Source organism: Cheilinus undulatus, linkage group 16, assembly GCF_018320785.1.
Source record: "Cheilinus undulatus linkage group 16, ASM1832078v1, whole genome shotgun sequence".
NCBI lineage: Eukaryota > Metazoa > Chordata > Actinopteri > Labriformes > Labridae > Cheilinus > Cheilinus undulatus.
This window is the reverse complement of record NC_054880.1, coordinates 29,238,128-29,264,113: the sequence shown is the minus strand read 5'-3', so window position 1 is coordinate 29,264,113 and position 25,986 is coordinate 29,238,128. Positions and strand designations below refer to the sequence as shown.

The following is a 25,986-nucleotide window of genomic DNA, read 5'->3' as shown; positions in this document are numbered from 1 at the left end:
CAGAGAAGGCACGCTGACTTTGTTGTGGTACAGAGATCAAGGTAAGAGGTAAGAACATGCGTTTTCCCTGCTAACCGCTTAGTTACAGCGGCAGGAGTGGGTGACGTTCGGTTAGTTGCCTGGCTACATGTAATAGAGCTAGAAGTGCTAGTGGACTCAGCCTGAGCTGTCAGTCAAACATCACTCACTCTGCCAACTGTGGGAGCGAATATGCCTCGCACGTGCATCACAGTACAAAATAGACATTTAAACCTGTGATGACGGTGTTGTGAAAATCCATTCCTTGGCAGAAATTTTACCAGAGACGGTATTAATACTGGTTTACCGTCCACCTTTACGATCTATCTATTTGTCTGTCTGTCTGTCCACAACAAGTACACATCCTTAATAGATGGTAGTAGGGATGTTCGGATACCATTTTTTCCTTCCTGATACGATTCCGTTACCAAGGTGTTGGTATCAGACAAAAAAAACCCATGGAGTTTGATTTGGATTTGAATATAAAACTTTCATTTAATGTCAAATGTAAACAAACGCCAAATGAACTTAATATAAATAAAAAAATATAATAGCTTATTTAAGAAAATAAATATAAATAAAAAAGAAATTAGGTTGAATAAATAAAGTAGGTAACTTAAATCAAAAGGAGTAACAATTTTGTTAAATTTTTTTCCTGCAGAGTTTGCACACTTTCTTGAGGCATTTTATTTTACAGGGCTTCCTAAAAAAAAAAAAAAAAAAAAGGGGGCCTAAAATTGATATCCTGATATATTTTTGCTATATCCTGATACACAATATATATATCGCGATATTTTGAAATGGCCTCTCAGCAGCTGCATTTAATTCAGCCCCAAATGACACTAATTTGGTGATTAAAATAGACTGTTCTATTGGATTTTTAATAAAACTGTTTGTAGAAAGTAAAAATCAATAAAAGTCAAATTTAGCAGTTTTATTTTGAAAAGGACTTTACTCAGTCTTTTACTAATTAATCAAAAAAACATATATCATGAAATACTTTTACAGTGCATGGAAAGTCCTGAAATGTTTTCTAGGTTATGTTTACTATTGCCGATTGTAAAATGATGATTTTCCTCATTAAGAGTGAAGCAAACCTACACAAAACTCACCAATCCTGCATGAAGCCAAAGGCCAAAATCCTGCAGTCTGGTCCTCCATTCAGGCTCACAGCTGTGATTATATTAGTCCGTTATCTGTGTTGATGAACGCTGGACCAGTTTCTGACAAGTTCATGACACGAGAGTGTCTTTAGCCTTATTCAATAAACTCTCCTGTGTGATCATGGGGGGAAAAAGCTTGTCTGGAGGCGCAAACATTTTATCTACTTGTTGTCAGTGTTTTGAGCTGTTAGGCTGAGATTAGTCTCCGTTGTAGTGGAGAAGCGGATCACATTTGTCCGCTGCTGGACCATCTTCTCTCTGGTGTGTACGCATGTGTGTAGGTATTGTGTAGGCAAATCTTGAATTCTGTGTTAAATGTCTTTATGAGATTTTAAATCCTGGCTTGTCAACAACACTGGGCTCATGTTACTGCCGCCATTATCTCGGAGTCATCTTGCAGCATATTTAACGAATAACCTGAGTTAGACCTTCTCCTTTTCAAAGTTGAACGACTGTTCAACTCTGCAGATCCAGCGCTGTTTCTCGGTGTCCGTCAGGAATCTAACCAGCTGCTAACTCGCCACACTGCTCTGTTTACCTTCTCCTCCCTTGCTTCTCTCACCGCTGATATTAAAAAAACCCAGCCACATGTGCAGGACTTTTCTGGATGGGCGGAGGAGAAAAAGACAGCTCTCTGCTGTGAGAGATGCATTCAGGGACAATGGGAGAAGCAAAACTCAAGCAAGAAATGCACCCTGGTGGTTCAAAACTTCCACATAATTTATACTCGGATACTCGCGACATAGTCATTTTAACAACACGCTACATTCACAGAGCGAGGGCGAACAGGTAGCACCAGAAGGTATTTGTGGCGGGCCTAATTTATTTGTGGTGGTCCGCCACAAATAACTGAATGTATGGGAAACACTGGTGGGCATGAGCACATATACAGCTCATTACGGTACTCACAACCATATGACGTGGGCATTCATAGCAAAACAACAGTTTTGTATTTTTCTTCTTTTAAACTGCTGACAATTCCATATAATGTGCAATAATCATAAATCAGATATTGAAAAGTCAAGTTCAAGTACTCCTGGGAAAAAGAGACCAAAGCCCTCAGACTTACAGCCATAATAAAAAAATGTGTCCAAATCGCCATTTTAAACTCAGTAGATAAAGGGTTAAAATAACAATAATACAGGGGGGCTGCCCCACAGGCTCTCTCTATCTCACTCCATTTTGCTATATTTGGGTAGCATGACGTGATTACAGAACAGCCTGCCATTGGCTGAAAGACCCTCATAAAGGGTGAACAATATGGTTAGCATCCACATTAGCATTCGAGCTAGTGGTAATAAATGATCGTTATTCACTTACAATGGATAAAAAAACATTCAATATTGGGTTTACTGGTGTGGAATTAATCATTAAAGTCCCCAAATGCTGCTGCAAGGGATTCAAAGGCATCAATAGCATTAATGGGGAGGCATAACAGCTAGCTTCAAGAGGAAAAACAAGTAAGAGGCTAAAATTTTTTGTTCAAAAGTTATCTATCTTTTGACAAAACTGTGCAACTTCTTGTCGTGTACGACAGCGCCAGTCTGGAAGGCAATTTAATGATCACATTCAGAGAAAAATGTCAGGCAGCCACCATTCTCTGCTGCTGCAGCGAGTCCTTTACTTCTTCTTCGCTGCTCTAAAAATGGCAGCCTGTGCATGCAGTGCTTTCCAGCAGCGATGAAGAATTGATTTCTGGTTTATAGAGCTAACATTCAGCATGGCTAAACAAAGCAAAATACAAAGCTAAACCAAAAGGTATCGGATCAGTGCATAAACTCGTGTTCTTGCTGATACCAATACCTGCATTTTAAGCAATATCAGGCATATTTCAGATACTGGTATCGGAATCGGGACAACCCTAGATGGTAGGGTATATTAATATGCTAATCAGATTTACAGATTATTAGTTTTAATCAAACTACTGTTATGCCACTCACAGATATCGCTCTAAAACATATATCGTTAAACCAACAGCTAACACAAGCACACACTCCTGTTTTAATCAGAACCAGCAGCTGATAATCAGGTTGAACTTTGCAGGAATTCACTGAAGTAATTCCAGTGACTGAACACTTGAGAATTTGATTATTACTCAGTAAATCAGTGAGAGACTCTCAGAGCTGCTGGGTGCAGCTAATGAGGGGCCAGAGTGAAGTGAAACAAAAGCTCTGTTGTGTTAGTGAAGACAAAACACTGAATAAATTAGCTTACAAACTCACTGAGAAACTATTCTGAATCCTGCTGAAATTAAAAAGAAAAACAACTGCTTTAATCTTAAACTGTTTTTAAAAGACAACTTACAAGATAAAAGTCTATTACATTTGGGTCATGTTACATAAATTTCATTTGAAAGGGTTGAGAATTCTACAATCAAAACAAGCTTTTCTCTTTTATTACTGAGGAGCTTAAATCTCTTCACTTAGAGGGCAGTGGTCTTCTATCATCTTGTGTTGCACTTTACTCTCTACCAAGACCTGCTGTTTGAAGGTGAAGGCTAAATGTTTACCATTGTAGGAAAAAAACACAAAATATTGTAAGTAGTAGGTAATGACTGACATTAAAGCTAAAAATAAGACAAAGTCTAGTAGTTTCAGAAACTTTTAATTTCAAGAAACTGCACTCTTACATTCTTTCATGTTGTGATTCTGCGTAGCCGTAATAACCTATCAGCTATCTGCATAAAAGCGCTGCGGAGTTATCACTGTGGCTATATTCAAGAGCTTATTTTAAAGTTTTGTGAGCATGACTCTGATTGAGCTCTGATTGTTTTTGTGTTTAGATTTGTTCATTTTGTGCACTCTGAGCTTCCTCTGTGAAAACATGGACACTGAACATCAATAAGCTGTTAGTAGGAAATTACAAAAAATAAAAAAAAAATCACTAAAGGCAAGATGGATTTTAGGCCGCACCAACAGGATGCGTCTGATTTACTGCAAAGCCAAGTATCGGGCAGTCCTTTAATCCAAGACAGCAACACATCAATCAAGTGGCCTTTGAACAGGTGGGAGTCCATGTCAAGAGATGCTCAATCTTGTATTCCGTTTTAATTGTGAGACAATATTTGTAATGTACATCTCAAGAGATCAAAACTACAGAGAATATTGCAACACTTCTTTATTTAATTCTTTATTGATACCCTTATCAATTCCTTCCCGTGAATTATATTTGAAAAAAAGATTAGATAGGTTTTCATGGTTAACAGCTCAAATTTCATAGAGTTTCTTTCTCTCTGAACAAATAAGATGTATGCCACCTTCAGTGAGAGTCAAAGATGAACACACGTGAATTACTGGCTATAATAAACAGTTTCGATAGCTAAAAATGTTAAACAACAAGGATTTGGGAGGAGAACATGCTAAAATACACAAAAATTATCTTTTGTGTTGGAAATGTCTCATTTAAAACAAACTGCTTCCTGGATCTTTAATCTCTGAACATTAATTAGAATACAACATGACTGCTCATTTTCTTTACAAGATAAAACTTTGAAACATGAAATCTTGTACAAAATTAACAGTTCCTGTGCAAAAAGATGCATGCCTTGCATGAAATCACTGTTGAACAGACACTGCACGTCACGCTATTCGAGTCACTTTTTGAGAAATGAAGCCACACTTCCTCGACTTCTCTGTTCTTATTGTGAAGATTACATGTAAAGGATGTCAATGGACTGAACCAATTGGAACTGGTTCTCAACTAGAATCAGTTCTTGATTCCCATTTCTATCTGAAACCCAAACCTTTTAAAAAAGACGCCATCAGGAGCTCCTTTTTATTCTGATTTTGTTCAGAAAAGCATATTAATATTGTAAATGACCTTCGGATGGCAAACAATAACCTCATATCCAGTAAAGACACAGAGAGCTGTACTGAAACACCTGTGTTAAACCACAGTCACTGCAAGAAAAAAAATAAGGTATCTGTGCTGAACAGAAAAGGACGATAAATCCACCTGATAGCTACATAAACTTACCACCATCGATTCAACACACCAGCTCATGACCAGCAAATAATGTGTTTGTTTGAAGCAAGGACAGCTGCTGCTTATCTTCCTCCACCTCAAACTCTAACAATAACATATGTTCTATTACCTTTAAAGTGATGCCCTTTTCAGCATACTAAGATAACTTTAATGCAGGCTTTAACAAGGTTTTGTATAGGCTATCACTGGTATATCAAGGATTTATATTTTCGACTTAAATGATCAATATCACCCATATGATTAGGACATTACTTTTCTTTGTTGATGTCTTATCTGATCTCTTATCATAAACTGCTCCAGAGCAGGTAAGGTGTGCAAGCTGGTAAGAAGTGAGCCACTACTGTAGCACAGAAACCCAGAGTTAGCCTTGGTATTACTTAAAGGGTCAGGAAGTCACAAGATAACGGGGTAATTAATGACCTATCAGCTTCTGGCTGGTTATCAAACAGAACGAAATCAAAGCTGGTGCCTTTTTATGACATTGGAGGCCAGATTCATTATTTCATTATAGTTATTCAAATGTCTTTTGCTTTGGAACCATGTCATTATGCAGAGCACCACTGCAAGCTTGAGGAGCCTTTCTGACATTTTCTGTGGATGGGATTAAATGTTTACATATGTGTCATAATACCCATCATTTTAGTTTCTATTTTGTAATGATAGTGAGAATGAGACACAGTCTAAAGCTAACACTGGTTCATTATTTCTACAGACATTGACAATAAATCTCTTAATAAGCTCTGTCTGTGTTGTCTAAATCAAATTATACACCCTTAAAGAAGCAAACACCTAACAGAAACCCACAGCACTCAACAGCGTGGAGCTTCAGCGTTAGTTCATTTTAGTGATAGCCTTCACAAGCCGATGTTTAACAAAATACCTGCATATGTTAGTGTGAGTACGCTGGTGTTGCTTTGCACAAATGTGGGCTAAATCACACAAAATCTATCCATGGTTCTGGCTCTCAGAGACAACTATGTACAGTCACTGAGCATCTCAATCAATCACATCAAAGCTGGGCATAAACACACTTAAACCCAGGGGTAGACATCTTAATTTGTCTGCTGTTGATTTTACCACACGTCAATAACATTTAACAAAGCCTATCACGGGTAAAAGCCATGGAAGTTAAGGGATATGTACAATAAACCAGGGAAATGAGTAAAGTTAGATCCCTTGGAAGTCTTCACCAGGATTACTAGTGGGTTAAATCAATAACTGACAGTTAAGGCTAAATGCTATGCCTGAACTGTAATGCAGCTACTGACCTCCTGTACCTACTAAAGCTCTGGTTCACAGCTACTGCCATGCAGCCATAGTTCCACAACACCATGATGCAAACAAGCACAGTAAACAGATAGCAGTGGTGGCATTTTGTAGGAGTAGAAACAGTAATATGATCTACAAACATTTTTCAGGCAAACTTGCATATTTACATATATGTAACCATTTGAGCAAAGCAATGGGTAACCACATTTAGCACAGAAATGTAGACGATGACCTGCAGGAGGAAGATTACCATCAGACACAATGTGATCCTGTGTTGAATAGAGCTCAGTTTTGACTGCTTTCTGAGGCCTTGTCCACACAGACGAAAACGATATACTTTTGTTTAGTTTTAAAAAGGTTTTTCATGAACTCTGCATCGTATCAAGAAATGTCAACCTAAGCACAAAACCACTGCAACCGCTGAGTATTCATGCCAGGCATGTAAGTGGTGCTATAACGCTGCCACTGAAATGCACCAGAAACAGAGAAGAAGATTATAGAGAAACTGCTCCCAAAATGTTTCTCTTCCTGTCTGCGCTCTGTGGTGGATCTGTGAACTTGTGGCGTATGCTGTTCTCTATGACCATTTGTTAATCATGGTGATAGTAGAGGAGCTTACTTTTTCCTATCAGAGCCAGCTCAGTGGCTTCTGCAGCACGAACACATTCACGCAATCTGCCATTATTGTTGCTTTCAGCTGGCCTTGTGCATGTGAGTGAAATGGGCTATGACATAATCTTTTCAGGAAAGATGCACTCGGTTGTACACACAAACACAAAATGGGCAGCATATACAGATTTGTTCACTCTGGGACCCGGTATCAAAAAGTAGTGTTTTCAGGTTCCCAAAACATTGGTTAATCGTGTGAATGAAACGCTGATACAATAAAATACTTTTGCTGATACTCCTAAACGCATCTCCGTGTGGACGGCCCCTGAGTGTTGACACCTTAGATTCATTTGGAACGGTTTGTTTAGTTAGCAAACTAGCTGTCAATGACAGATTTCAACAATAAAACTAACAACTCACAACAAAGTTTTAGAGATTTTACCACAGCCGTACTGACTGATGAGGAGGACAACTGTTCTGCTGCCAAGGAGACACAATGTTATCAGCATGATATTAGGATCTGCAGATAATATTAACTCATAAACTTAGTTGTTGGTGTCAGCAGATATGAACATTTCTGATATTTTGGCCGTACAAATCAGCAGGTGTTCCAATGAAGTTTGTGCAGTTTTACACAAAACTGATTGCCCTGAGCTTTAGTTTGTTTCTTTAATCATCTTCATTCCTTTAACTTCAAATTGTGCTCTAAGGATTACAGTCGCAGGTCTGAACTACAGCTAATTTAATTCCTTGCACTTGAGAATAATGTGTTGTCATTGTGTTATTTTAAGCACTCTGTCAGGACTGTCTTAGGGAATCGAAAAGCACACCTGCAATTTAAGTAGGAGAATTAATTTCAATAGCAGGTCAATTCTACTGCAGGAAAGACTTAGGCTAACTCTAACTTCCGCCATCACAGCAGCAGATGATTTGACAGTTTTTCTTTTCCAGGCAGCTGTCAACAGTGCTGCATTTCTTTTAAATTTGATTCACTGTGCTGAATAATTGTCAGCAGGCAATTCAGTCAGTCTATAATGACACCAAACTACACACTGCGCTTCCCTCAGCCACAGACACCAGAATATTAACCACAGGTGATCATGTTTGATGATCAGTGACAAAGACAATTAATTTCAGTCCACCAAATACATTTTGACTGATTTTCATTTTAATAATGGCCACTTCCGAATCAGCTGGGGCATCACTACAGAGACCACTGGGTTAATGCAACCACTAAGTAGCAAAAGTGCAGCATAAGATCAGCACAGGGGTAAGATGTACCACTTAGTCCTAGGGATGCAAGATATTGGATCTTTGCTTATTTTTGATATGTCTACAATTCCAAATCCCTCATTCCTTAAAGTTTAAGGAACAAAAAAAAGCTTCAGCTAAAACAGGTCTTTTGGCCCTGCCTAAAACACTTAGGTGTCATACCTGCCAGTACTTACAATCATGCATTTTGACTTTGTTCATTGGATGTACAAAAATCAACACAGGAGCTAAAAGGCTAACTGCCCTATCAAGAGCAGCACTAAACTACACAAACTGCAATAAGAGGTCTGTAAACTATCCATTTCATGTGCTCTAATACATAATCAAGATAACTATATGAAGAGGGGTTTTTCAGACAGCACAACAGCAAAGATGTTAATTTACAGAGTCACTTTTTTTCTGTCCCTGCGCCTTTAAGACTAGGCATCTGGTGAGGAGTGCATGATCAAAGTTTAAAGATCAGGATCACTAGCACAGATAACAGCTGACAAAGACAAATAAAGACATCATGCATCCTCTACCTCTGTGAACGTCACCTCCACTATTCAAACGACAGCCCTGCCCCTTATTGGTCAGAACCAGAAGGTGCAGCTGTGTGATGACACTGACAGGGAGGGTCCTTGCAGCAGTATGAGGCTGGACTTTGGAAGGTCAAAAGTCCTTGTATGTGATGAGAGATGAGACTCCGCCTGTGTGACTGTTCAGACTGCAGGATGTGTGCACAGCAGTTTAAAAGGAGAGTGCAGCCTGCAGGCAAGTATTTAACCTTCTTATCAGACAGACTGAGACTTGTTCTTACGGTGTCTTCATAAAGCACAGGCTTAATAATTCAATGTAAATACACTATAAAAAGCAGTCCCATTTGGCCAACTTACTTCTAATGATGCTCATTGATCAGCAATAAAAACGTCCCCAGAAACAGCTTCCTTGCAGTTTGTCTGAGAATTCTGGCTCCAGCAGGACAACTTGGCAGCAAAGTAATGAGGGGACACCTGTAAAACACAAAAACAGACAGATTAAATTTGGGGTTGTCACCTCACTTGGTGCTGGACTCTTTTAAAAGTTTTGCCTGAAAATGTAACCTAAGTTCATCGGATGAGTGTTTAGATGGATGCCGCTTTCTTGGAAACACTTCGTTTTTTTGTTTTATTTTGTTTTTTGTTTTTTTGTTTGTTTTTTTTGAGGTAAACCACCAAGTCATTATAACCTCACTTTCAACAAAAGAAGAAAAACTCCTTATAAGCCAGCCTGCTTTTTACAGTGAACATCTCTCTACCTGGTCAGCTTAAGTTCAGTCCAACTGGTTTGACAGGTCTTTGGTTATAATGTACACACAGCACATGCTCACAGCTGCAGGCAGGGCTACAACTCTCTACTGTACATTACTTTAAATGGTCCATTTAAAAGGCTTATGATCACTTTAGTAGTGTGTATGTTAGTGCTGCATATTGTCAGTGAAATGTTCGTAACAATAATCAATCTGACTCAGGGCAGTGCTACAAGTTTTAATAAATTATGACCCGTAATATAAATGAATAACTAGACTGACTACAAAACTGAAAGAAATGTGATCAAAATATTTATTTGAAGGCTACTAAAATTGCAAAGTGAAAATAAATCTGACTTCCAGGTACAATAAAATTATTATTTCCGTTACTTTAATAATGACAATGTCCATTGAACACACTGCAAAAGAACTCCTGAGAAAATACAAGTCCTAAGCACATATTATTTAATCTTTTTTTTGCTTGAAAAAAGTGGCAATGCTTTTGTGCAATTAAGACAGTGCTCTCTTGACTTCTCTCTCAGCAGCCTATGGTTAAAACATGACTAAAGAGTGAAAGTTTCCTCATAGCTATTGTACTTTTTGACACTTAATAGGCACATGTTGGATCTTTGGGTTTCCAGGATACTGTTCTTCAGTCTGCTCATCTGAGATCGATGGACAGCCAGTCCTCAGAAGTACTGTCGATTCTGAGGCAATCAAAGATCAACACAAAGAGCCGTTTTATACCGTTGCAGAGTGGACAGTAAAGCTGTTCCATTGTGGCGAAAATCATAATCTAATATAAAATAAAATCAACAAAATTACTCATAGATTGCATAATATTTGAATCATACACATTCATTCAAGGTGAACACTTTTAACACTTTGAAAACAAGAAATAAATGAACACAACTGGGTTAAAAAAAAAAAAAAAACATACATTTGGGAAGTTATCAAATAATTAACCTTGCAAAGCCGATGGATTGGCCAGACTCCATGTCTGTCAACAGGTAAATACATCTCTAAAAGCTCCAATCTACAACATTTGTGATGAATCAAACACGGTTCAGACCAATCAGTGTCATTTGAAGAGAATGAGGTGGTAGCTACAGGTGGGATTAAGTTGTCCTTAAAGCCATTTCACCAGTGTAGCAATTAGTTCAGATGTAGCTATCATGTAGCAGCACTTTTGTCAAAAGTGGACCACATTTATTTATCAAAACAAGAGCGAACAGCCCCACTGAAAGCTTTGCAGGATGGAAAGGATGTTTTCGCTCATCTCCCAACCCATCTCGGCAGTTGGCGATCATTGAGTTGTACTGCAAAGGCCCATTTTTGCTCTACGTTAAATACGGATACGGACGGAGCCTTCTGACCGTGCTCCGCGTTCATTTCATCCGTATTTCTGCACGTTTCCATAAAGCTTATGGATACAGGCCAAATGGAGCAGTACAACCGGAAACAGTGGGGGCAGTGTTGCTGTCACTACCTGATACGTACCTCTAGCGAGACACGCAGAAGAAGTAACAATGACGGAACTTTCTGAGGAAAAGTTGTGCGAGTTGGTTAGAAATGCTGCCTCTGTTTTTGTCTTTTATGCAAGAGGTACATTATCAATACCTCCTCCACAGTCGCCATGTTTGTTTTTGAGTTTGTTGTTGTCATAAACTTTTGACTCTGGGCTGCCCTCCCTGGTGGATGTATTGGTTAACATCCATGCCAAGGTAAAGGACGCATGGAAGTATGTGAGCAGTGACGACAACATCTTTTGAAAAGGACGTACATTTTCGTACATAAAGGGAGTATAAATGGGCCTTAAGCCGGTTTGTACAATGGCTGCTACCGTTGAAGTGATTAGCACAGATTTAGCTATAGTAAAGTAGCAGTTTTATCAGAATTGTTCCACATTACTTAATGAAAACAAGAGCCAAGAGTCACACTGGAAGCTTCTATTGGTGGAGAGAACGTTTTCGGCCTCCGCATTAATTTTATCCACATCATAATCCACTGTTCATACACTATCACAGCGTTTACCTGTCAGTTTGTTGCAGAGCTGCATATCCAACCTTCTTTTTTTTTTTTTTTTTTTTTTTTTTACATGTGGCCCTGATTGACCTGTAATGAATGTGACAAGAAAGTGTTCATCCAATCACTTCCTGCGAATGTGTTGGAAAGTCCTGCCCTTAATTAACAAAAAAAGTGTTAAAAAGTGTTAAGGCCAAAATAAAACAGCATACATTGAAAAATACACTACATGACAAAACCTAAGGACAAAATGAGCATAGAATGGCACGTGGCACAATAATGGTTTAATAACAATTATTTGTTTACATGACTGTGAAAACAAAATAGTGACTGAAATCAAAGCTGAATTAATTTCCCAGTACTAACAGACAGCCATAAACACACAGGCTATTACATCGGCAGTGCAGATGTGATGCCCTTCAACTGAGGGAAAAGCTTTTTACTGAGGGACGAATAAAAACCCTTTCTCTGCACTAGCTCCTCTTACATTTAAGTAACTCTTTACCCATAACAGATCTGCACATCAGCACCGCTAACACATACTAATGCTGCACAATTTGGTAATTATGTGCAATTGCAATTATACTGGACAATACTGCAATATGCAATTGCAATTAAAATATTAAATTTAAATGGTATCAAAGTCTGCTTGGAGTCTATTTGCTTGGTCATCAAGGAAAACGCAGAAAACAATGACAGTTTTCACGTGTATATTTCTCATAAAGTAGCATGAAAAGTACAAACTTGTAGTTTTTACAGCACTGCTTTAAAAATGGCTTTTCCAAAACATAGAAGTACATTTACTTAAAAAAAAATTGCTTCTATAAAGTGCAATAGTGGCACTACTGTAAAATATAGGCTAAGGCCTTTCTGTAGGCATTGTTGTAAACACAGCCTGATATCATGATTGGGATTGCCATTGCAACTGGATTAATTGAGCAGGACTCATTTGGCCAACTGCCAGTGTTTGTAAACAGAACCGATATTGGCCGATACTGATATGAAATCTTTGTACTGTAATACTGCTAGCAGAGGTACAAACCCTCAATGGCAAAAAAAAAGATTGTATGAAAACAGCACCAAATCTGTACAAAAATTGCAAAAAGGGATTTGCCGAACAACCAATACAAATTGTAACAACAGAAGACAGCTTAAACCTTCTTCTCTCAAAACAGACTGTAACACGTCACCTACGACAGGTTAAGAAATTTAGAAATATTAGGATTGAACACAGTTACAGCCATCTATTGATTATTCATGTTTCAAGCCTCCCACAGACTGAGTAAAGTTGATCCAGGCTTGAACTAACAAATAATTCACTAGATAAAGTTCAGCACCTCTCACATATCCTCCTGCTGTACACTGGCCCAGGTGAGGCTCCAGCTCTGAAAAGCAGCAGCTAACTGGTGCAGGCTGGCAGCAAAGTAAACGTAGCTGAGTTAATGTGCAGCGCTTTGTTAGCAAACAAGCCAGGAAAGAAGAGCAGCTGAGCCTGTGTCCTCGTCCCCTCTATTGTTGTGCTGGAGCCCTCAGGACACCACGTGAGCATGTACAAACTTGCACAAACACTCACAGGTTCACACCCACTATACTGTCATTATTTAACAGAGCATCAAAGGTCGAGGAGGAGAAAACTGGGCCTAACTTTGTAGTCAATACTTCCATGTTGATGATGGAAAACAAGCCTGTATGGACATTCTCAGCATTAGCAAGCACTCACTACAATTTAAGAACAGCAGACATATTGGCAACCAGATTTTCAGGTTTGGTAACAGGATCTCACTGTGAGATTACAGCTGTATACACTTTCACATGAAAGCAAGGGCAGGAATTTTTCTATCTTATATGGTGGTGAAACCCATTTCAGAATGAATACAGTCTGCAAATTTACTACAATACAAACTTTGGGGTAAGTCAGTGTAGTTCGGTCAGTGGAGCAGGCACCCCATATAAAGAGATTACAGTCCTAATCACAATGTAAAAAGTGTTGCACAATATAACAAAAGTGCTGAACTTTTTCAACACCTTATTCCAGCTCAAAACTAGAATTTCACAACGTTCTGTACTATCTGTTGAACAATTTAGGCCCTAGTGCAAGGAACAGAGAGAGTTTGATCCAGGCTGAGACGATTAAAAAGTATTATCTGTATTTCATTACGTCAGATATGCAGCAAAAAACTTCTCCCATCTTGGCTGACAGACTGGCAACATTACAGGTGTGATCCTGACCAATCATCTTAAGCTATTGTTGTTACTGTCTTTGTGACCGTGCACAAGGTCATGGAGGAGGCAAATCAATCATGGCTGCAACAGAAGTTTTGTGTGATGCTAGTGGTCTTGTACTCTGTAAAGAAGGAAACGACAAAATGGAATGATTTCAAACTTGTCCCTATGTATCAATAAGTGGCCAAATAGACCAGCTATCGTTCAAATAGAGATTGAGGTACAAACATGGTAACATGTCAGGAAAGCTAGGCTCGGCTCTGAAGCATGTTAACAGAAGATCACCAGAGGGGAAAAAGATTGGATGCGGGGAATTGTATAATGTTACTCTGGTAAATGATGATTTAAAGGGAGCAAATGCTATCCTGTTGTCAGTGTTGGGATACACATCATTTACATCAGATCAGACTAGACGAAAGATGCAAGAAAACTTCTGACATGCCTGTCTTGTTGAATCATGGTCGTGGGGTGTCCTGGATGCATAATTGATCATGACACATTACAAGAGCATCTGTCATTACCTACAACCATAGTAGAGCCTGATGTCTGATATAGGCTAAAGCAATGCAATTGTGCCAAAATCTGGCTAAATTCATGAAGTCTGATCCAGCCAGTGTGACCTGCATGTGGTGTAAGTAGCACTTTGTGTAGTCAGACAACTAGTAAAGTGTTTTACAAGCTTTAGTCCACCAGAATTAAAACTTGGTTTAACCAGTTCGTATTATTTTTTAGCAGCAATCCTGATCAAATGTTGTATTTAGACTGTAAGACAACTGTCAACCACTGGTAGCTACTGAAGCTCCAGTTAATAGCTACTGCATTAATCCGAATGAAAAGGCCCCAAATGCATCTCATTAAACAGTGAATTTTGTTTGTACTTTTTTGATTTAAAAATGGGGAGACAGTTGTTTAGAGGTTGTGTCAGGTTATATACACTCAAGTATCACTAAAGCACTTAGAAATGGCATTCAGCACAGGAATGTGGACATCAAGTACTTTGTTTTCTTGACTTTAGTTGACCAACTGCAATTATAATTTGTGTCGAACAGAATGTGAAATGACTTGTCTTAACAGGGAACATCTCTACTAGAACATGCTGAGTGCAGACTTTACAGAGCCACAGAAATGTTCTCAGAAGAACAATATGAACTGATAGCAGACTAATAAGTGACTACACACAAAACCACAGAGTGCAGCAACTCACCACAACCTTTACATCCACAGAAATTAATAATATGTTCAAAACTTTTTTGGTATTAAAATCAACATCTCAAACTGCAAGTACACCTCCTGTTCACACAGTTTCATTCAGTTCTTATATCGTGCCAGTTGAAAGACAAGTGTATAAACCCTGATATTTATGCATGAATAAAGACATTAAAAGAGACGTCAGAGGCATAACTGGCATGCTTAAAAGGTTTGATTCCAGTGGAAAGTCGTTGTTTAAACTCAGCTGAGCTGTGATTGAACAGCACTGTTAGTCTGAAACTCTTAAACAATCCTGTTTATTCACTGTAAGCTCCCAATTAGCTTATTAAGAACCCTGTTCATGGGATAAAGGGAAAGAGTCCAATCAGCCACCGATCCAAGTTCATTGTGCAGACTCGGCAGAATCTAAATGAAGAGCTGAGCTGGAGCTTGTTTGAGAGCAAGCAGCGTGGATCTCAATGAGCCACTGTCAACGGATAATGGCACAAACAGCTGATTATATAAGTCCCACACAGGCCCCCCGCATCCGAATACTGAAACAACTGCAGTTTAACAAATGTCTGCTTTGTACTATGAAGTATTCACCAAACAAAGAGGCTTGTTTTATCTAATTTAGAGATGCAAACATCTACATAAAAACTGCGTTGAAAACAATTTTGATAATAAACTTGACATCTTTGTAAGATATGAATAGATTCAACAGCGAATAACTTGAAAATTTTAAAACCTGTTTGCCAAGAGAAGGAAAAGTCTGTGGATGACTGGGCTAAATATCTACTGAATGATGAGTAAATGATGAGTACCACAGGAATCCTTATTCAAAAACAAGCTGATCTTTAGTTTGTAAAAGCTCAGCCTTTTTGGCTGTTCAACTGTTCATGAATTAAGTTACATGTTGAAAATTCATAACTTTCAACAGCTTTCTGACATATTGCACAGCTCTACATTTACTTAAAAGCACAAAGCAGAAGCTGCACAATTCTGTCTGCTCTATTTTTAACTACATGATTTTAAAAAACACTTTTTTTAAGCGTATTATAAACAGCCAGGGAAACTGGACTAAAACAAGCTCTTTGGCAGAGGTTAAAAAATACCCACAGACAACTGTTGGACTTCTGCCAAGGACAGTGTCATTGTAAACAAGATTACTGTTAAGAGCCACAGTAGGCGTCCATTTCTCACCATTTTAATCCTGTAAAAATCAATGCCAGTCCTGGAAACAAACACCACCACCAACACTCTTACAACCACTAACCAAGCTGCGACTCACCTTTTTGTGTTTGGTTTTGGTTGGAGTTTCAAACACCTTCTCTACTAGAAAAATGAAGTATAATCCCTGTCAGATGCAAAAATCCACAGCTATCTGTATACAAAGCACAATAACATGACTGACCTGATTACAATGCAGCCTATCTAGAAAAAACACAATAAAGCAGAAGCTCCTTTTGTCTTCTCTCTTTTTGAGAGTCTGCCCCGTCCTTTAGGGCGTATAACAGCTTTCAACCTGTACTAAAAGCACTGTGAGCTTGTTAGAACAAGTAAGCAGGCGTGTGAAAGGAATGCAGAGGAATTCTTCACAGAGAAAAGAGGCCATTTTTGAGGCATCCCTCCAGTCACTAAAATCTCATGTAAGAAGGGATGCACAATATTATTGGCATAATACTGATATCGGTAGATAATAGCTTAATTACAATAAAATCGGGTGTATTAGACAAACTTTTTATACCCATTTTTTCATCTAAAAATTTGCTGCAATATATCATCAGTGCAACCAATATAACAGTATGAAGTGATAAGACAAGCACTATCATCAGCACAAGAGCAGGACTGAAAATTCACCACTATTCTTTGTGAACTGCAAGGAGCAAATTCAGGGTTCACAATGTTCCGTGAAACACGGTGACCAGGCTGGCAGGGGCTGACGCTACTTTATAACATATTTCCTTCATCTTTCGGTAATAATGTTGCATTTAAAGAAAGTGACGGTGAAGAAAGTGATGGTAACCACTGAGTAAAATTAAGCTTGTGGGGTGCCAGTTTTATTTAAAGACTCCCCAATTAAAGAAAAAAAACATAGGCTACATCCAAACATACTGGGTGTCACCTGAAATCTGATGTCTTGCATATCCTAGTTTACAGTAATGCTACAACCACAAATGTACAGTTTTAAAGAAAAATGGAAAGATATGTTTAAAATGTTATTATTATGGCTAGACAGTTTGCAAATAATTTGAGTAACTCAATTACTTACTGGAGAGGTGATTTTTTTCAGTGTCAAACATTCCAGAGTTAGCGCGCCATATACGCAGGCAACCTGGGTTCGAATCCGGCCTGTGGCACTGTTTCATGCATGTCTCTACCCGCTCTCTTCCCTGTTTCCAACTCTATCCACTGTCCTATCCAATAAAGGCAAAAAGGCCAAAAATAAATCTTTAAAAAAAAAAAAAAAAAAATTCCAGAGTTGATGTTGATTCCCAAAGTGCAATATTAACTCCAGTCTGAGTAAACTGGTCTTCATTATTGGATTTATTTGACATCAGTTTTAGTTCAACTCTGTAGAGAGTCAAATGATCTAAGCTATGTCCACTGCTGTTTCAAGTCTGGGTGGATATGTGGGTGACGTTTTCCCATCATGCCCTTGACTAGAATGTTTAGATGTGTTTGAGATATGTTTACATGTGTCTTAGATTTCTTTGATGTGATTAGATGTATGTTGTACAGCAACAGCATGGTTGTTGTTTTAGATGTTATAGGCTTTTGCACCATGAGTGAAGTTATCCACAGGGTTAGTGACTTCCTACCTGTGGAATGGGCATCAAGAACACCACATACTTTGAGTTGCCCCAACTATTTCACTGTTTCATCACAGGGGCTCAGTATAAGGCGGGACATGGAAAAGTACTTGAGATAAATCAATGAATACTAATAACACCCACAACATGACATTGTTACACTGACAGTTGACTTTGATGAAATTACTAGGGCTGTAGCCAACCAAAGAAAATCTTGGTCGACTGAAATTACACCCACACATCTACCAATTCTGTGACAGGCTCCTTACTGCACCCTCTGGTAGTCTGGATGACCTGAATCAACAAGCTTTATGAGGCACTATTGATTATTTTTATCCTTATTTTGGTGTAAAAAAAAATAAATAACAGCCGATTCAGAGACGATCAGCGTGCACCTACTTTTAATCATGTAATTTCCATGGTCACGGCACGATAACTTTTTGGCATCATACCTAACAAAATATCCTCAGAAAATTGTTTGTATTAACTTACAAGAACAACTATTAACAGGACCACTTGTTCCAGCCAGCTACTTTTTTTCTAAAGTAAATAAATTACTTCAGCCCTTATTATTGCTATTGTGAAGTAAACTCAAAAACCCAAAACAGCAAACTAACATCCATAATAGGCTGAACTGGGCATTTATTGAGTTTCTTAAATTTATGGGCATGTTTTAAAATAAAATATAGAGTACGATAATTCATGCTGGCCAAACATAATGCTCAGAAAAAAAGGTTTTCTTCAAAGTAAGAACCACAGTAAGTAAAATAATGAATGACCACAAAGAAAATTATATGAAATGTAAAGTTTAAATGGGAAACTATCAATTTATTTCTCCTGTTTTATTTAACAAGAGGTATCAGAAAGTGGTTATATCCAGTGATTCTGATACAACTGTTCGATGCCACAGCAACAAAAACAGAACTACTTGACACCCAACATAGGCCGATTTATTGTTTCAATCATCAGATTGCAAGTAGACACATACTGTCTAAATTGGAAAAAAAAAAGTTGGTAACAGGTGGATCAGTGGATGTGACTGGCAAGGAGCCCTCTCTCTTCGCGTACTCTACCAACCACTTATGTTTTGACAGAAAATGCATCGGCATGTACAACGTGTATTGCCATTCAGTTAAAAACATACTTAGATATGAAGTCTGGTGTAATTCTCCCAGCCCTAATAGCCATGAATGAGGCGTTTTTCACAGTAAACTTTGACTTGTGTTACAGTATTAGGCAACGTCAGACAGGTACAGGAAGTGGCGAATAAACGGCTAATTTGGCGGTTTTAAATTAACTGTAAACAGCCTGAAAATCGTCTTTGACACCACTTTTATCCTCCCTATCAATTTCTCCTTCTAAAATGACCCAAGAGCTAAAGATAGAGCTGATTACAACGAGTACAGCCATAATGCTAATCCGTTGCTGTTGAAGCTAGCCAAAGTAAACTAGAGCCAGCAACAGGTGGCTAACTCACTGCCCATATATAATGTAGCATTAGCTTTGTTAGCTTACATAAATTAGCCCCTTCTTTAATTTCTACGTCAAACAGATCCTTATAACATGGTTTACAGAGGCTACTCACCTTAAGCAGTTCTTGTAAATATATCTTGAAGTGAGGAGAGGTGTTTTCCCCCGTGTCTCGTTGACCCCTGGTTACTTTTGACACTTGTCGTTTCGGTCCATTCAGAGAGAAAGCAACACGGAACTAGCTTCACTTACTACCTTTTGACCAAAACTAACTCGTAAAACTAACTTTTTAGAGAGCAGGATGAATAAAAACAATCAAGTACCGCTCCGAACTGTGCAAAGAGTGTCAACGGAGCCGTTAAATGTCGTTAACAAAACTCCTTTGTGAACACTTTGTTGCCAAAAGGTGTTGCAAGTCAACTCGATAGGAAGATTAAATGCAGTCGCGCATGCGCATTCCTTGGCAAAGTGCTGCTCCCCCACCTGCTGGAGGACAAACATGTAGCCAGCTGAGCCCCTGAAGTGTTGACACAATGACATTTCTTAGTAAAGGTTTTAAAAGATTGTATAGGACTTTTACCCTACACAGGGGCGGTTTTAATCATTTAGTGGCTCAGGACAGAGATCATTATAAGGGCCCCGCCTCCCTATTTGTACTAAAAAAAAACAATCTTAGCAAGTGAGCAAAATATTTTGAACCATCTCTTTTCTGGTAACAATGCTAAGGAACTACAGGTCATGACACACCCATATCTGAAATATAAATAATTACATACCCAAAAGTACTAGCTCATCACCTCTCAGAAGATAAGCATATCTCAAACTTACCACATCTCTTTAATATGTCTCTTGGCCAATTGTAACTTTTTGAAATAATTCATTTACAATGTGCATTTTCTATTTTTCTGCTACAAAAGGTATGAACAAGAACAAAGTAATAGCAAGAGTTTATTTTGAAAATGTCCTAAGTGATTGTGACGTTGCTTCAGTTGTAAAAAATATCTGGTCTTAAATTGAGTTATTTCTCATATCTAAAATCACACTACTGGTTCTACAACCGTGAATGTGATAGTACCACTGATCATCCTTTTTTGTGTTAGTGTTCTCATTTCACTTTTACACTTTAAACACACCCTACTTGAGTCCTACACCAAATTAGTCAGTAACGTCTGTGAATTACAAAACCATTGAATGCCAGTCACAGGCGGTACCAAAATGCAAAAAGTAGGCTGTTGCCTTGGGCCTCATGCACCAAGGGGCATCAAGACATGAACAAAAGTGTGCTTCAGTTGTGAGGTGTGCTTAAACATATATTTCAATAACTAAGAATAGTATTTCACAATCCACAAAATAGTGAATTACTGTTGGATTAAATGGCATAAAATAAAAAAGCATCAGGATTTGTGGCAGAAGAACTGTAATGTGTTGGCCTATATTTCCAATATTTACCTTGTTTTGTGACATGTTACTCTATCGAGACGTGTAGACTTAGACCCGGGATATAGTTCAGTGGCTTTGTTTTTTTGGAAATAAATATCCCACAGATTTGTCAAATTTAACAATGTGCTCACTGCAAATTTCTACAGTTATATCTACTTAGACTAATTAAAAATGTCAAGATGTTAAGTCATATTCATTTTAAAGATATTAAAGAAAACATGTTTGCACTGTTTGTTATAATCTGTTAATCTGGAAAGAACTTTTTGCACCAAATGGCATATTTTAACTACTTTAGACTGAAAATCTTATTTCATATTACTTAATAGGTAGAATTTGGCATTTTTTTTAATACCATCAACGTAGGCGGTATTTTCGACTAATCATATTAACAAATTTTTTTTTCAACTTTCTAATTAAATGTGGCTTTTAAAAAAATTCTCAAGGAGACAGCAAGGTGTGTGGTATTGCTCTGTATTGCATTGCATCCATTTGTATCATATTGTAATGTAACATGTATTATCATATTGTACCACATCGCATTGCATTGTAATGCATTGCGTAGCATCCTGTTGTATTGTATCATATTGTATTGTATCGTATCCTATCACATCCCATAGCATGTTAGTATAAAATCTTATGGTATGGTATCTTATTGTGTCCTATTGCATAACATTGCATAGCATAGCATGGTTGTATAGTTTCATAACATATCTTATTGTATTGTATCCTATCATGTCACATCCTATTCTATCATATTGCACCACATTGTATTGCACAGCATGGTTGTATTGTATTCTAATTTAATGTATTGTATCCTATTATATTGCATCTAATTGTATTGCATCTTATTGAATTACATCTTTTATATTGTATTGTCTTGTATCATATTGCATTGCACTGCTTTGCATCCCATTTCATTGCATCCCATCCGATCATTTTGTATTGCATGACATCATATCATATCAAATTTTGTTGTATCTTACTGTAGTGTATCTTGTTATATTTTCTCATTTTTTGTCTTCTATCATGTGTTGCAGTGTGTTAGATCATAGCTTATTGGGTCACATTTTATTATACTTATTCAATCACACTTTATCCTACTGTATATTGTTTTGTTTCATATCTTATTGTATAATATTGCATTTTATCATATCATCATTTTTATCTAATTGTATTGTATCATATCATATCGTAGCATATTGCAGCATTTCATATCATAAACCATTGCACAGAATCACATTGTATCATACCTTACCTCGTCTTATCTTTTGTATAACATATCATTATGTATTGCAATAAAATGTAGTGTATGCTATCAAATCGTATTATTGAACCAGTCGTACCAGTTAGACAAACTTTCTCCCAGGCCAAATCTTTCCAATGTGTCATACTGAAATTATGACCTTGATTTCCTTATTTCTACATAGTTAAAAGGTTTGCTAGGGATGTCTGCAAGAGTGTCTGAAGATATTCACATCATACTCACAAGCAAAATTTTTCCTCCTGCTCTTAAACTGTAGGTTTCTGATAAAGCTTTCTTTGGATTTGATTCTTAAAACAAACAAACTGGTAACTTAGCCCACTGACAACCACAAAGAATACTTGAAGGTACAAGAAAACGTTTTAAATATTGGTCACATATCATGCTGTTTATGTTAAGTAGCTATAACATCATTAGCTAGGAAACTTGTTAATGGTTTATTGTTAGTTATACTGTAATGCTGGCATTGCTATTCAGTATATTTTATTGTGTCCTATTGCATTTATTGTATGTTAAGCCTCATGTGATGTTTTTGTCAATAAATACACTTAATTAGAAGTGAGACTGAGACTAGAAGGAGCACCACTGGAGCATTTGGTTCAGTGTCCTGCTCAGGAATATCTAACAGTACCCAGGAAGTGAACTGGTACCACTGGTGGAAGCAGAAGGGGGACTGCAGGGCAATCATGTCCCTACTAAAGTATCCTCCTAGGTACCCTCTTAGAAGGCAAAATGTGACAGTGTTCTCCAGGGTGCTGTTCAGGTGGACAGAGCTCCACTGTACAAAGTTCATTTTCACTGACACTCTCATGTCCGTATCTTTGTGTAATAAATGGCTGAATAGCTCTTAAATCCTGATCTGTTATATTACAGAGGTGTAGTCAGTAGACATTTTGTAGACATTTTTTCAAAATTTTCCAGAAAATTTAGATGCATGTTATCAACATATGATTAACTGATGTAGCTGTGCCTATTTGGTGTTTGGATGTGCGGCTGTGTTTCTGAATTTACCTTTTTATTTAACTCTTCTGACACTGTTATATTGATGTCTGATTCCTGGTTGTTCCTGCTTGTTCAGTTACTTTGCTTTATGTGATCAGGTGTGGACGTGCTGTCATGCTCTAGCTCATGGTTGACCACCATTTTCTGGAGCTTGGAGGTACTTTATGGTATTACTGCTAAGGAAAGTACTTATTACTATTGTATTTAATGTTGGAATAATGCAGTGTTTAGGAACTATTGTGTTGTTTCCTGCTTTAATTGTTATAATTTGTATATTGTGTCCTCTTGTTCCTTGTTTATGTCTGAGCCCCCATCGAAAAGCATTCAGAAGCTTATATGGGGTATCCTTTCATGTGTCTTTGTTTATTTATTTTTTTACTGTGGTTGTCTTGTTGGATTCTTGTAGGTTTTGGATGTATGAAATCAAATAAATCAAACCAAATTCAAGAGGCCTTCCAAATATCACAGCTTAAGTGTTTGCAGACTGAATAAGATTGTCCTTCAGGATTTTCCTGTTTTGAAGCATTCATTTTCCCCTCTACCTTTACCAGCCATCCAGGGTTGGCTGCTAAGGAGCATCCCCACAGCATGATGCTGCCACCACCGTGCTTCACAGTGGGGATGGTGTGTTTGTGGTGATGTGCAGTGTTTGGTGTTCTCCAATGATAGTGTTTTGACTGATGGCCAAAAAGCATCAGACCAAAGAACTTTCTTCCACTTGATCATGGAGTCTCCCACATGCCATGGTGAACTCTCCCATAAAGCTTTGACTGGTGAACAAGGTTATGATAGTTCAGGATTTTTCACTAGTTTTTATCTTTATTTCATTTTCAATTTCTGTGTTCAATTTCAATTTAGTTTTAATTCATTTTTACTGCTGCTCTGTAAGTTTAGTTTTCATTTTGCAAAAATGCTTCATTTTTTTCTAATAGTTTTTTAGTTTTTATTAGTTTTTATTAGTAGTTGTTAGTTTTAGTTTTGTTTTTATTTTTTTTTTTGGATACATGTCAGGGCTGAGTGAACATACATTTTTAAAAGCATATTCAAACAGGCTATTCTTCACTTATCGTTTTATTTATTTAAATATTAAGTTTGAATACAACTCCAGAAGTAAAACTACCTCTGTTTGAAGTCTTAACCAATCAAATCAGGTCATTTTACACCCCCCAGGCTTGGATGTAGGTACCAGTCTGTATTGTTGTGTCAAAGACTAAAACCAAGGATATGTTGTCTCCATTTTTTATTTTATTTTATGTAGTTTTGTAAGCACACTATGCAGTTTTAGTTAGTTTTCATTTTTTGGCAAGGCTTAGTTTTTATTTAGTTTCAGTTGACTTAAATGATTTTCGAATTTTAGTTTATTTAGTAAGTTTTCGTTAACTATAATAACCTTGCTGATGAAGAACCCTAGCAACAGTTGTTGGATGCAGAGTCTCTCCCATCTCAGCTGCTGAAGCTCCTTCAGAGTAGTCATAGGTGTCTTGGTGGCTTCTCTCACTAGTCTTTCTTGCACGATCACTCAATTTATGAGGATTGCCTGATCTAGGCAGATTTACACATGTGTCATATACCTTCCAGTTCTTGATGAGGGATTTAACTGAGCTCCAGGGGATGTTCAGTGCCTTGGAAATGCTTTTGTATCCTTTCCCTGACTTAAAATTTTCAGTAACCTTTTCTCTGAGTTTCTGGGTGTGTTCTTTTGTCTTCATAGTGTAATGGTGGCCAGGAATACTGATTAACTTGCAGTGATGGGCAAGTTACTAAAAAAAATAGTAACTAGTTATAGTTACTAGTTACTTCTTTAAAAAAGTAGCTGGGTTAGTGACTAAGTCACTGCATTATAAAGTAACTAGTTACAAAGTACATTTTTGCTTCAATCGTCATTATTGTACGCATCACAGCAATTAATTTTGTTGTGACAGTGTGAGAGGAAAAAACTTGCTTGTTTTTCTTCTTTTTTTTTTTTTTGGTCAAAAAAGCCAAATTAAATTGACCAACATTGATTTAAAACATCAATAAAAGGGTAAAACATCCAAGATGTTGATGATCTTGGTGCTGTCTTGTCATGATGCCATTGTTGTTTCTTTTCTTTTTCTTTGTCTTTGTGTTGTTTTACTGTCTTTAGTTGATTTAATTATTTACACACACACACAAAACCTAATTGTTAGATTTGACAGAAAATGTGTTTTAATTCACCCACTCTCTCTCTTTCTGCACTGTTTTTGGGCATCTTGAAAAGTTTGACTATTGTGGTCTCTTCTGGCCATTTGTTGAACTACACCATTTTAATATGTGTTCAGACAGTATGCTATTGTCTGCTGTGGAGCATAAAGCTGTGGTATGGATTTGTCTGCCACCTACTGGTCTGGTTTGGTATTTTTCATTGAGTGCAGACCAAGAGATGCAGAAACAAAGAATTAAGTTAAAGCATCACCAGAACAGATGCACACATTTAATCACAGGGCTACAATGAGAGCTGTAGTATACTTTTATCACGACATACCTACATTCTTTAGACAGCTTTTCTTAATTAACCTTCAACTAAAGCGCAATGTCTAACACTTCTTTGTTTGCAGCTGTATTGATTCCAGCACTGATACAGAGCAGTTCAACTCATGTAACACCAATGAAATTAATGTTCCCTTTGTTTTCCTGGCATTAGGAAGTAAACACCATGCAGCGTGCTCGGCTGTGAGAATAGCTCCTGCAGACGTTCCCAGTCTGGACTTGTTTTTGCTGCTGAGGAGAATCGCTGGATTTAAAGAAAAAGTCACACATAAACAAATCTGCCTGTGACCTTTAGGTGGACCCAGTCTAGTCTGAATGCCCCCAGACAGTTTCCCATTCCCACCCTTTTACTGTTTTTAATTATAGGAGCCTTTTATCCCTTAGCATTTTTGCTGGGTCACTGGTCGAGGCCCATGGAGGTTTGTGGCATTGGGACAGCTCTCTTATTGTTAAAGGACTGGGAGATTAAAGGAG

The 25,986-nt window shown here is 37.7% G+C and overlaps 1 protein-coding gene across 2 annotated transcripts in view; it reads right to left on the bottom strand.

Annotated features, from left to right (window-relative positions):
* Positions 1-19,742, bottom strand: part of phactr4a (phosphatase and actin regulator 4a) — a 72,676-nt gene extending 52,934 nt beyond the window's left edge. The window contains exons 1-2 of one of the 2 annotated variants that reach the window (XM_041808277.1): positions 19,417-19,742; positions 9,191-9,307 (exon numbers count right to left, since the gene is read on the bottom strand). The gene's annotated coding sequence lies outside the window, so the exon portion shown is untranslated. Of the gene's footprint in view, positions 1-9,190; positions 9,308-17,290; positions 17,393-19,416 lie in introns of those variants that run through there. The other variant, XM_041808278.1, reaches the window with a different exon arrangement.
* Positions 19,743-25,986: the final 6,244 nt, after the last annotated feature.